Source organism: Manacus vitellinus, unplaced genomic scaffold, assembly GCF_001715985.3.
Source record: "Manacus vitellinus isolate BGI_N305 unplaced genomic scaffold, ASM171598v3 scaffold_30_pilon, whole genome shotgun sequence".
NCBI lineage: Eukaryota > Metazoa > Chordata > Aves > Passeriformes > Pipridae > Manacus > Manacus vitellinus.
In genome coordinates this window covers 7381422-7394383 of record NW_021940291.1, presented here as the reverse complement: position 1 = coordinate 7394383, position 12962 = coordinate 7381422, and the positions used below count along the sequence as shown (strand labels likewise).

The 12962-nt window shown below is 39.1% G+C and overlaps 1 long non-coding RNA gene across 2 annotated transcripts; it reads left to right on the top strand.

Moving 5' to 3' along the window:
* The first annotated feature begins 486 nt into the window (after positions 1-486).
* Positions 487-12621, top strand: LOC108640296. Of its 2 annotated transcripts, none has more exons than XR_001921076.1 (3): positions 487-752; positions 1912-2063; positions 2632-3033. It is a non-coding gene; the product is annotated as an uncharacterized LOC108640296 (long non-coding RNA). The 2 variants fall into 2 exon arrangements; XR_001921077.3 differs by adding an exon at positions 12450-12621 and having other exon boundaries at positions 488-2063; positions 2632-2844.
* Positions 12622-12962: the final 341 nt, after the last annotated feature.

Here is a 12962-nt window from a genome sequence, read left to right as displayed (position 1 = left end):
TGGGCAGTGACCCATATAAGAAAAACTTCTGAAGAAATCATGAGTGCTTCACTGACTTTACTTACCTAAATAATTTTTGGAAAGGGACCTGGTTTTGTTAGAAACAGATTATTAGGCACACTGTATGTTTATATTTGCTGCCTTCTTGCTGTCAGTTAACTGCTTTGGGTGGGACAGACTAACCAGATAAGGTTCGAGCTTCTGTTGTTGGAGAGAGAAACCAGGATCTGAGCTGAAGGGCATTAATCCACAATTAAAGGTAGGAAACAGGAGCTGTCCATACAAGGAAAAAAAATGGAAGCAATGAACTATAATGTTCATCTGTTCTAGGACTGGAAGCAGGCTGACAGAACAAAAATCTAATTTGGAAAGCAGCTGGTCACACCCAGATTCTGGGTTAACATACGAACTTTAATCCCTAAGAGAAATATGGAAGTTATCCCTGGAGCCAGCTATGCAGACTGGCTGGATATCCAGCCTGTAAATGCAGTGGAGTTGCAAATAGTAGTGAACTTCCTAGAGCTGTTTAGTTTTGGTTTATTGTTGGTGGATTTTTTACCGTCCTTACCGATGCAAGAATAATTAACGTGTTACTCTGCTCATTACACAGGATGTTATGTGTCACTTGGACTTGGAGAAGTGCTGAATTTGAGGCAGATCCATGGAAGGATGTACTGTGCCCCCTTTGCCTGGTCACTGCTTGGCAGTGTGGAAAAAAAATGAGTTCTGACTGAAATGTTTGTATGGCCCAGGTTGGAAATGAATTAACAACACACTGCAGTAATTGATTCTTTAGGGCTTGAAAGTGGGAAGAAAACAGCAGTTTGTGGCTAGATAGGCACTTGCTATGGTGAGGAAGCAGATACATAAATGAAATAATACATCCTTGCTGTATAGAACGTTGTCTGGAGAGATGGTTCTTTAATTGTATGTCCTATATGACTGTAGGACAAGGAAGTCCTGAATTGAGATTTCTATTTGTTTACATAATATAGAATGGTGTTGGGGTTTCTCTTACTTTTTTCTAGGCAAAAGTGCATGTTTCTTCCACAGTCAAATATTTAGGATATTATAAATAACTTCTCAGCAATGCATAGTTTCTTTGCATGAAAATGGGACGATGTGAGTAATGAATGTTGACTTGGAATTACAGCCAGTATGGTAATGAAATAAAGCCCCATTAGATTTAAGTAATTTGCAAATTGAGGTTGTTATCACATAAATAATTGTATCCCTGGCTGATGTGAGGGAAGGGTCATATCAGTCAATCAAGTAGGAAAAAAGACTTTTAAAGAAATGTAATCAAGCATGGATGTTAAATTATGGATTAATTCCATACATGCACAGCAGTAAATTCCCACCAGTAGACAGCTGTCAAGGTTACCTAGAAAACTTTGCTACATTTATTTTCAATGTGATAATTCTGCTCTTGTTCTACTTCTACAAAAGCTCCAGGTAATTATTTTTTGTGTAAATTCCAACAACACATCAGTTTATCACAATGCTTGTATTAGTCATATATACTTAAAATTAACTAAAAGTTATTCAGATGCTAAATAGGTGCATGTATTGTTCAGTTTCTAGGTCAATTTTGGCTTTCTTAACTTGTGCCTTTCAAAAGAGTAGGCATAAAAAATCATGTTTGAAAGATTCATCCATTGAATCACTGGAGTTGTAGTAAATTAGTATTTTTACCTGAAGGAGGTAGAGGAGAATCAGAATGCATCACAAATCTCTGTGAACCAAGAGTGTTTCAGCCTCTCTGTATAAGCCTGGTTGTGTTCTGCTGTGGAGATGTTTTGTTGCCACTGGGTTTCTCCTGACAGAAGGTTTGACCAGGGGTGTGTATAACTATAGGGCATCTGATCTATTTCTTTACCTTCCTTAATTAAAATCAGATCTATTTGTTAGAAAACATTGTGGAAAACCTAGAGGCACCAAAAGGGAGCCTTCAATACAGAAACTAACTGCAAACCTCTGGAAACACTGAAGCTCAAAACAATGAAAATCTCTGCAGTTATGGCAAAGCAGAGTATCAAAGGACAGCAAAGTCACCCTGACAGGTCAGTAGTTTAAAGTAGCTATAAATAAAACCTGAATTCTCCAGTTGTGCCAGCTGGGGTCAGGGAAAGTGTTTTATTTTCCAAACAGAAATTTATCCCATAAATTTGTTGATTAAATAGTCAAACATCTTCTCAAACAAGAAATACTTAACTGCTATTTTTCTCTTTTAATAGCTGACTTCTGAAGATTTTCAGTTCTGTCTACGTTTTCCCCCAAGTATGACATCATATTAACGATAAAAAATTTGGTTGAATGAGAGTGCTGCAAAACTGTCTGAGCACTGAGTATGGGTGCCATAAAGGCTTCCTGCTAAAGCACCAGTCTCCCCATAACTGTAGAAATGCTGATATGAATTTGCTACCCTTGACTTCTCCCTGCCTCACTGTTTGTGGACTCACTTAGGCCTCCAAACAGTGTGTTTAAAATGCTGCTAAATCAGAACACCTCTTTGCGAGGGTCTTTAGAGGTGTGATGGTGGGCTGTAATCCTTTTCAGTAAGGATATTCCACTGTGGAGTTGCCTGTGAGGTACTGGCAGGTGGTTTAACATTACCTCTTCTTTTTACAGGATGAAGTCAGACATCTGGCACTGACTGGGTGTCCCCTGCAAGGCTGTGCTCCATTCCAGTCGTTCTCCTGTGTGGCTGTAAAAAGGACATGATGTTTTTTTCCATCACACACCTTGTCTCCTGGCATTGAATGCTATAGCTGAGATGTGCAGGTGGAGGAGGAATTTGCTTATTGCCAAAGGAAACTCCAAAGCAGAAAAAGGCTGAGCTAGGTGATTCACAGGGGAGTTGTTTTGGTTTTGTTTGTCTTCCCCAAAGGGCTGCCATCATCGTGTGAGGGTACAGGGCTGTACCTTGTGCTATACCCTGTCTGGGGGGGGCATCAGGCAAAGCATCACTAGAGAGCTGAGGGAGGGGATTGTCCCGCTCTGCTCTGCAGTGGTGAGGCCTCACCTTGAATATTGTGGCAGTTTTGGTCACCACAATATAAGAAAGATGTTAAACTGTTAGAGAGTGTCCAAAGGAGGGCAATGAAGATGGTGAGGGGCCTTGAGGGGAAGTCATGTGAGGAGGGGCTGAGGGCACTTGGTCTCTTCAGCCTGGAGAAGAGGAGACTGAGGGAAGACCTTATGAGGGGAAGAGGAGGGGCAGGCACTGATTTCTTCCCTCTGGTGACCAGTGACAGGACCCAAGGGAATGGTCTGAAATTGTGTCATGGGAAGTTTAAGTTGGATATTAGAAAAAGATTCTTCACCCAGAGGGTGGTTGGGTGTTGGAACAGGCTCCCCAGGGAAGTGATCACAGCACCAAGTCTGGCAGAATTCAAGAAGCATTTGGATCATGCTCTCAGGCACAAGGTGTGATTCTTGTCACTTGTGCAGGGCCAGGAGTTGGACTTTGATGATTCTAGTGGGTCTGTTCCAAGTCAGGACAGTCTGGGGTTCTAGGTGTAGAGCACTGAAGCAGCTGCTCCTGCTCAGGGTGGACCTAGCCTGGGATTACATCATTGTTATTGTGATAGTTTGAAGTTCCAGGCTAACAATTTGTCTCTTTCCATTAGACTTCTGTTCTTTGAAAACTGATAATAAAGCAAGAACTTTAAGTCTGCAAAAATTATTGCTTTTTGGAGTATTTGCTTAAATCAATATCTGAATGATAAAGCTGAGGGACTAGTCTGTCATGTAGTTTGACTAGTCACTTCAGTTTGAAGCAAGTATGGAAGTTGATATAAACTGAGGTTGTGGCTGAACTGTGGAGAGTTAGGGAAAAATTCTCTCTGCATATGAATGTGTATATTCTTTAAATATTAACTAGTGTTCCATATTACAATAGTCAAGGATGACTACTGCTATCCATTCATTTTTTTTGCTTCCTTTCATATAATATAATTTAAAAAATTGCTAAAACTATGTTTTAAATTATTAATATGACATTAGATGGCCAAACAGTTACTCTTCCTCTCTCCTGAGCTTCCTATCCTGACAACAAGACAGGTGGCCTAGAACTACTGTGGAGAAGGCAGCATAATCAGGGGCAAGGGGTCAGTTACAGTGGAATTAGATAGACAAATAACCAGGGTTCAGGGATATGCTTAAATGAACAACACAGTTTGCACTATCTGTCGACAGTTATTTTAAGATGCATAAAACACTGAGTTCACAATGTCCTACTTTTGCAGGGATAGGCTGTAAGGACCATAAATCCTGTGAAAAGGGTCAGAATCTAATTTACAGGTCTGATTCTAAGCTTGCTGAGGTCAATGGAAACCTCCCTGTTAAGTTTAGTTTGGATCATATCTGAAGGAAAAAAATTGTGTTGAGAGAGTGCTAAGATGAAATGAGGAAGTAAAAGTTCTCCCAGTATACGTGCACTTCTCATATATCTATCATTGAAACAGTTTATGAGACTGATAGACTATCTCTCGTGGTTCTATTTTGATTTATTTCAGAATACAGTGACCTTAGTGAGTTAAGAGTGAGATTATTCTTTACCTGCTCTTATAAACCAAATGGAGGTGCATGTTTGCCCCAGGGATCCAGGTGTGTAGTAGATTTGGGAAGATGTCTCCTTCAAGAATGTCCTTTTCAGTACAGAATGAACCAGAAGTACTTTTGGAATTATTTAGTCCATTGAACATACAATCCTGTAGTTCTCCTCTGGTTAAAAACACAGGATGACATTTTCTGCTGATGAAAATGCATGCTGCTCCACTGACACCTGTGAGCTATATCATCACATTCTCCAAAGAACTTGGTCTGGTTTTTTGGGGTTTTTTTGCTGTTTAGTTGTAAAGGTCCCTCTTGGGACTTGGGCTATTTGTTACACCTACTGCAGAAAACCAGTGATGAGATGACTGTGATGAAAGGCACTGTACCAAACAGTCACTAATGCTAGTCTGCATCAGCTGCCTTGCAAAAAAAGAAAAGTGGGCCTTAAATCAAGCACCAGAAAAAAAGATCCTTTTGAAAGAAGGAAAAATAGTCAATTTTGAGTTTGCTCTTTTGCAGCAAAATAGAAATTGTAATGCTCCTATAATCTTAGGCCAAGTCAGACTCTGGTAAGTATAATGGGACATAAGTGCATTTTGTTTTGCTGTTAGTGAGAGTAAATTGTATAGCTGTCAAGCTGTGGCACGTCTATAAGTGCTGAGTAAAACCATTACTGGGAGTGATGAAATTAGTGTGCCAAAGGAGAGGGAAGAATGCAGATCCATCAAGTGAACCTGTTAGAACTTTGAAACAAGTTTAAACCAGTACAGATGCCATGACCATCTGCTGAGGAGTATGTATGGACATAATTGCACAGAACAACTGTCATTTCATTTTTTTAAAAAGCACCTTATTTTGCAGGACTTATATATGTACGTATACAGCTTCTCCATCCCCCCAGACCCATGTCTTTGAAATATCTGTATGTTCTTTTTTAACACTCAGCTCCAAATGATCTGATTTATTTGAGGTTCTCCTGTTGTGTGTAAGAAGTTACATCTGCCCTGTCCTGTAGAAGAAGCTGGAGCCCCTTTGCAGTTTAGCATTGCTGAACTGTGCCTCGGAGTTTATCACAGAAGTATGGAGATACTCATAACTGTAATGATGCTCCCAGAGCTTTGTCCTTGTGGTTTGTGTCACTAGAACCTTAGGCAGAATGATATCTCTGTGTTATGTGGCTGCTTGTCTATTGTTTTTATTCCAGAAAGAGTGTGAGCCTAGTTCGTGGGAATGTTGCTGTTCCTTCCAGTGCATGTCACTGCTGCAGAAGCCACAGAGATGCATTTGTAAATAGGTAAGATTTAATAGAACCTAATGAAGGCAGTGGACATTTTATTATGCTCAACTGTGCCTTAATGGATGATTTCAAATGTTTAAATTCACAAGTGGCCACAGTAAATTTCAATCCACCATTATAAGGGAGGGATCTTTCACTCCAGCTTTCTGAGCACAGACACAGTTTTAGGTAGAAGCTCAGTTTTATCTGGTAGGAATAAAAAATAAATATCCTATGCCTGACCTCTGTCAACTGATTGGAGTGTTCCTGAGCATGGAGCATTTGCTGTGAATTGTTCCCATTTGCTGGATTTGTCATAGTGTCTTTGCTTATTTGTGATTTGTACAATGAGAAAAACTAGAAAGATGTGGGTAAATAGGTTAAATAGTATTGTTTATCTCACACTTTTGCATCTACATTTTACATTTCTTGGGTGATGACTTTTAGTCTCTGCTTTTCTGTCTTTTGGAACAGAACATGTATTTGCAGGGGCTCGTGTTTTTCGAAAGTAGATCCATCGTAAGCATAGGAAATCTATTAAAAATGTTTTAGGAAAAAAAAGTGATATGGCTGGAGAAAATATCTGGGCTTACCCTGAGATGAATGTTTAGGGCTTTTCTGTTTTACTGTCTTAGCAATTTTTGCCAGTGTCACTTTAGCTTTAAGCCATATGATTTTATCGATTTGACTTTAGCTTACTGAAATAGTAATATGTGTAGATAGATAAATACATTCTAAAATCATCAAACCATTTCTCCCAAGATTCAAAAGTGAGTCAAGAAGTCAATGACTTCTTTTTTTTCTGTAGTTTTTTCCCCCTGAAATTATTTATATAGTCATTGTCTTTTTGTAGCTGGTTTTTAAAAAAGCTGAATCACTTTAATTCCTTCTGAAACAACAAAACCTCAAGTAAATACTATATGTGTAATATTTTTATTGCTTTTTTTGATCTTACTGAATTAACATATTCTGTAATGTACTAAAGGAAGGGAAACAGGGAATGCAGAAAAATTTATAGTCAGACTTGGTTTCAATGCAGGTATCTCACAATACCAGTGACATGGGCCCCTGTAACATGAGTCTAGGGCCAATATTTAAGCTTTCTGTTCCAGGGGGATTTTTTAATGACAGCACTATACTAGGAAATAAAAGAGCAATGCTTCCTTCCTTTGCACCACATTTGTGTCTGCATTGCTAATATGAACTAACAAGGCTCTTGGTGAGTTCTGCTGGCCCTTGTGCTCAGATCTGTGGGATGGAACAAGGTAAGCTTTTAAGGTAAAAGGCAAGTTTTATGTGTGAAATGAAGCTTTCTGTTTCTCAAAAATCTTTTCAACCATGAAAACTTTCCAACTGGTGTCTGGAAAGCCGAAGCATGCAATTGCAGTTCCTGCAGAAGATAGTTCAGAAATGAGAAAAATCGAAACAAAAATCACTATGACTCCCCAGCACAGTCAGTGTACCTTGGTGTGGTCACTTGGATATCTGCCTGTCACTTCGTGCACCTCTGTTGAGCATGGTTATCTGCAGACTCCACACTGAGCACTGCTTAGCCCTGAGGATGTGTTTTGCTTGTGAGTGTTCCCAAGGCACCTGAAATGCTTCACAAATTGTTGGCATGCTCACTCAGGAGCTCTGGTCACTGCTGCTGTAGATGTTTTGAATGGTTATTTGTCCCAGCTCCTCAGCAGAAGTTGCCAGCAGCCTGTGCAGCTCAGGTGGCTGGCAGACCATGTGTGGGCTTCTGGCCTGCTGCCATTCCTAGCCTGAATAATTAAGTTTGAGCACCCCTGATGATATTATTTATTAAAATATCGGTTTGGGAGCTGCAACAGTTGGGAGATCAAATTTTTGCAGCCCTTGTGTAAAAGTGAGGTAGTGCAGAGATCACAGTTCCCAGTCATGTCAGATAAAACAGAAAGGCTGCAAATTGGTGCCGGAGATCAAAAACTTTTTTTTGAGCATCAGAACAAGAATCATGAAGAACTGCTCTCTCAAGGAAGCTCAGTCTGAGTTCTTAAAGAGACTGGGCTGCTGAGAGCTGGGGCTTTGCTGCTTGAGGTACTGTGCTGTACAAAGCAATGCTCAGACTGATACAAGTTCTGAGATAGCTTGTGACTGTGCCTCTTGGATTTTAGTAGAGCTTTCCCTCATCATCCTCCACTATGAGTTAAGTGTAGTGTAAGTAACTGACTGGAATACTGTGAATTTTTTTGTTCCCTGAATTCTCTGAGTTTAGAAGTTGAAAGCAGTGACCATACAGGAGAAATTAAAGAGTGAGTAAAATGGAGAATCCTTAGTGACATGAGGCACAGAGCACTGTGGAGACAAAGGGTCCCTATGGCATGACCCTTGTAATGCCTCCCCTGAACTTCTCCAAGGAAATGGAATTAGTACAAAATTGTTTTGGGGAAAAAAATGTTTTATAAATTAGTTGTAGTGTATGTCATCCTTGCAAATCAATAAAGCAGGGAGAAACTTGCCTGTAGGGTCTGTTGCATCATATTTAGACATAGTAATGTGTAAAATGAAGCTAAAATAATCTCCAGAGGTGTCGATGACTGATATTTAATCTTAGTTACTGTAAGGAAAACTATAGAAGGAAGTGCAAAAATCTCTGTATATTAAAAATCTTGAAAGAAATTTACCTACATGAATGAACAGTCTCTGGGTTCTTAAAGGAGAAACCACTTGAATCCGCCCTCCTCACTTTCTGCTTTGTACATCTCCATCCTTCTGTTCATCTGTACTAACCCCTTAAAGATCATTTTCATCCCATTTAAATCAGGTCATTTAGATGCAGGTGAATTGCTGTTGTAGAGGGATATTTGGAATTTGTGTTAAGCATTGAGTCTTGATAAGAATCCTGATTTATCAATTTATGTTGTCAATATTTTTTGTGAAGATGGGAGTTTTTTAAAAGATTTCACTAAAAACAGTTCTCCCAGGATTTGAACAGCTCCAAATACCATGTTTGTACTTCACAACATACCTAGGGTTATAGGGAAATGTATTTCATGCTTGACATACTCTTTTTCACCATGTGCAGAGCCAGATGCAGTCCCAGTCTGAATGGGAAAATATGTACCCGTGTCTGCATCTTATAATGTGAGCACAAGCTTCACTTGATGGGAAAGAAATGGGATGGAAAGTTTGCCTATAACACCCTCTGGTGAGGCTCTGCCTGATTGTATTGCTCAGTCTTGGGCCAGGTTAGAGATACAACTTCATGTCTGACTTCCAGGCTGCATCTTATTTTCTAAATAGGCAGTTTGTATTTTATAGCTTTTTTTTCATTTACTTTCTCTCTGGAAACTCTTTCCAGTGTCAAAATGAACAAAATTATGCTTTCAGTCCCATTCTTTAGATTCCTATGATATCATCTTTATTAAAAAACAGAAAATATACTCTGGAAAGGTCTGCTCTGATTCTCAGGGGAAGCGATCTCTTACACAGGCAACTGCTTAATAAGGACCATACCAATACCATCTCCAGAACATGGTCACCCCTGGAGATATGCACCACATGACTGTAATTCAGGTATTGTACATAAATTGTGTTTTTCATTCTAAGACACACCTGCTAATTCTTCCATTCTTAGTATGGAAGCAGAGGAGAAGCCTTTGAGTCTGATCCAACCTGATTTGCAAAAAAATAAAAATCTTTCACTAGTCACTATCTAGAATTATTTCAGTGTTCTTTGTACTGCTGATGGTGACCAAAATTTTTTTCAAGACTTGCCTTTCATTTCCATTCTGCTTAAAACTGTATTTAAAAAAACATGTTCAATACATCAACGTGTTCTGTATTTATAGCTATTAACTATGGCATCATTCCAAGTTCTATTTTAGGACAACTTTTGTTTGGTTTCTGTGTGATGCTCTAATTTCTGTCCCCCCCTCCTGCAGTGCAATGGGGGCTTCTGTTCCTCTGCTATTGTAAGTCTTATTTTAAGCCTCCTGTCAAAACTCAGAAGATGCATCTTTGTCATTTGGGTGATTATCAGACATTGTTGAATGATTGCACCTTTTAATGTTTAGAAGCTAAAGCTGCTCATCAGGCTTTTTGGTGTAAACCTCCTGTTATTGTTCCCCTAAGAAATGATACCTTGCTTCTCCAATTGTTTCTAGTATTTTGGTGTTTCACTGTGGGGTTGGTTTTTTTTATTTTTCATCTCATATTTCCCAGCAGATAAAGATGGCATATTTTTATCTAAAATATATTCCAGAAACTTGCTGATGAGGTTTTGGTATGTATGTTTGTGCCTTCCCCCAGGGACTATTTTGAGCTGGAGGTTTCCAGATCAAGTTACAGAATAGACTCCAGATGGTCTGAAATCCTTCTTTAGCTAATCTATAGCTAATTAAACATTCAGCACGAACGCCTCTGTTTTTAAAACTGAGCACAGTCGTTCAGAAAACCAGCAGATTGATTTTTTGAGCTTTACTTTTCATAATTTATATCTTTTGTTTCATTACTTGGTGTTTTTCATTGCTGGTCCTTGCATCCGTTTTGTTGTGTGGCTCAGGGCCTGCTGGGCACCTTGTATCTCGTGCTTCAATCGATAAAGGAAATTAATAATATCTCTGTGGGCTACAGCTCTTTGTTTTTTGAAGTTACTGTGGAGGGGAGCAGAGTAAGGTTGTGCTGTGGCCACACTTGCAGCAATCTCTACTTGCCAATTGATCTCATGGAACAAGGGGAAGGCAGGTGGATCTGTGCATCATGTGGCAGAAGGTGAAGGAGATTGTGAGAACAGCATTCTTTAGTTTTCATGGGCCTGATTTTGGGTGAAATATAAATGAGCTACCAACACTGAGGGTGTTGGTTTTGTATCTGAGTGCAAAAAGCACAGTACAGTTTTAGTACAGGTGGTATTTCTGGCTACCTGTAGTCAGAGAGACATATCAGGGAATAAACACTTCCCCTTATCTCTAAGGAGAGCAGATTCTGTTCCTTAATGAATAGGGTCGAACTGGGGCTCCCATGAGATTTTTCTGCCACACAGTCGAATCAGGATTAAGTACTGTCCATTATTTATTAAATGGTGGAAGTTATTAAACAGTGAATGTTATTTGTTCCACTCTGGAAGCATTGTTACAGGAATGTTTCCTCACTATTCTAGAGCTGAGGGGTTGCAACATTGTGAGAATATTTTTACAGTGCAAAAATAGGCAAATAGCAATAAAAGGTTTAAACACTTTTTTTTCCTGCTTCTTATGTGCCCGAAGATTGTTCATAGGTGCTGTCATTATTGTAAATCCTTGAATAAAGTTTGGCTCAGATTAAGTCTAGTTTTGATTCAATAAAACATTTTCAGGCTTCTGTGCCAGAGTTAAGACTCTGCTTATTAAGTATTTTGCTGATTAGAAGCCAGTGTATTCTTCAGTTCTTAAGGTAACCTAAATACTCTTGCTACCAAGATTTCTGTTGATGTGTCTAGTACCAGTATGAACTATTCCTGCTGAACCAGTATCAGGTGTTCTGAGAGAGTCAGAAAATGGTACAGAAGGACACTGCCATGTCCAGAAAATCTTTGACACTAAGATAAGTTTATGACACTGTCACTGATGCTAATGGTGACATCAGCAGAGAGAGACAGGCTAAAATGAAAATAAAGGGGAGGTTTGTCTCTTTTAGAGTGCTGTGTGTCCAGGACATCCAGATAACTTCTAGAAATATCAACAGGACCTACCTTTTTGGAAAAATGCTTAAATACATATTTGATTCTGAACACAGTGTTACTGCCAGCTTCCCTGCCTTTCTGAAGTGAGACCAAGAAAACTCCTGTGCAAGTCATTGAGACAGGAAGATGCTGTCTTGAAAATATTTTTCCTTTGCTGTTGATAACTGGATATAAATTGACCACAACAGTCCAAAGCATAAAGTTTTTACATTGTTACATGTATTTTCACTCAGTATTCAAGGTCAGATCAATCCCATTTTAAAAAATATTTGTTAATTATTTTTAAAATGCTTTAATATATAGGTGATTATATCCCTTATAAATGTGAAAATCAAGTTGTGGGGGTTTTTTTGTTTGTTTGATAGCACTTTGGTTCTAGAGGCCTATGGGCCACTCTAGGGCCAATAAAAGAAGTTAGGTGCTAACACAGTCTCTTACAGGACCTGATTCCAGGTGTATTAAAGGCAGTGGGAAGCCTTCTGGCCTTGGGAGTTCAGAGGCTCCATGCTGTTCTGGGACTTCTTTCAGGTTTGAATGTGAGAATGTGTTTATTTACTGAAAGAAAAGAGAACTTTGAGAGTAACTGGAGGCAAATTCAGACATATATAGAAATATGTAGTGCTCTGTTTTCGGTGTAACTGAATGCAAGCTGGACTTCATAAGGTTTCTGAACTGTTCAAGTTATGACATTGCAGTTGAGTTACTTTTTAATTAAAAATTTAATGTACTTAGCATCTTAAAACTCATTGGGTGAGATCTGAAAATTTAGCCTGCAGCATGTTTTAGTCACTGATCTCTGGAACAAATTCTGTTGTAAGTAAAAGATTGCAGTGATACATTATGAAGGCAGAAAAACTTATTGCCATGGCACCTCACTACTGAAAGTTAAGTAATCTTTTGTTCTTACTAAAATGGGTTTTTCCCTAGTCAAAGGAAACGTGTGAAGAACCTTCTGTTGGATCACGGAGTACAGTCAGTGAATGGTTCTCTGGGATATGAAGTGCTGGAAAAGCATTCTGGGTACAAGCCCAAGCAAGGAAGGCTTCTCAGTTAACCTCTGGATGTCAGGAGCCAAATGCCCAGGATTTGCTGCATCCAAGACAAGGTAAGCTTTGAGGAAGGACAGAAAGAGGAACAGTACTACAATTTGTTGGGTTAATTCTAATTGTTCAGCTGTTTTGTCTTTGGAAACCAAGAATGGGATTTTAAGGACAGGCAGAAAGGGGAAATTTCTCTTTTGTAATCTATCTTCTTTCCATCATGGCCATACATATCTAGGAAAAACACCATATTCAGTGGATTTATTAGGGAAAAAAAAACCCAGAAATTGAAGCCTCTCTGTCTCCAGGTCTCAGAAAGGCCAGACATGAAGTTAGGAGAACTAGAACAGCAGCTGTTAAAATAAGATGGGGAGAGATAAAGTTCTTAAACTGCCTCTGA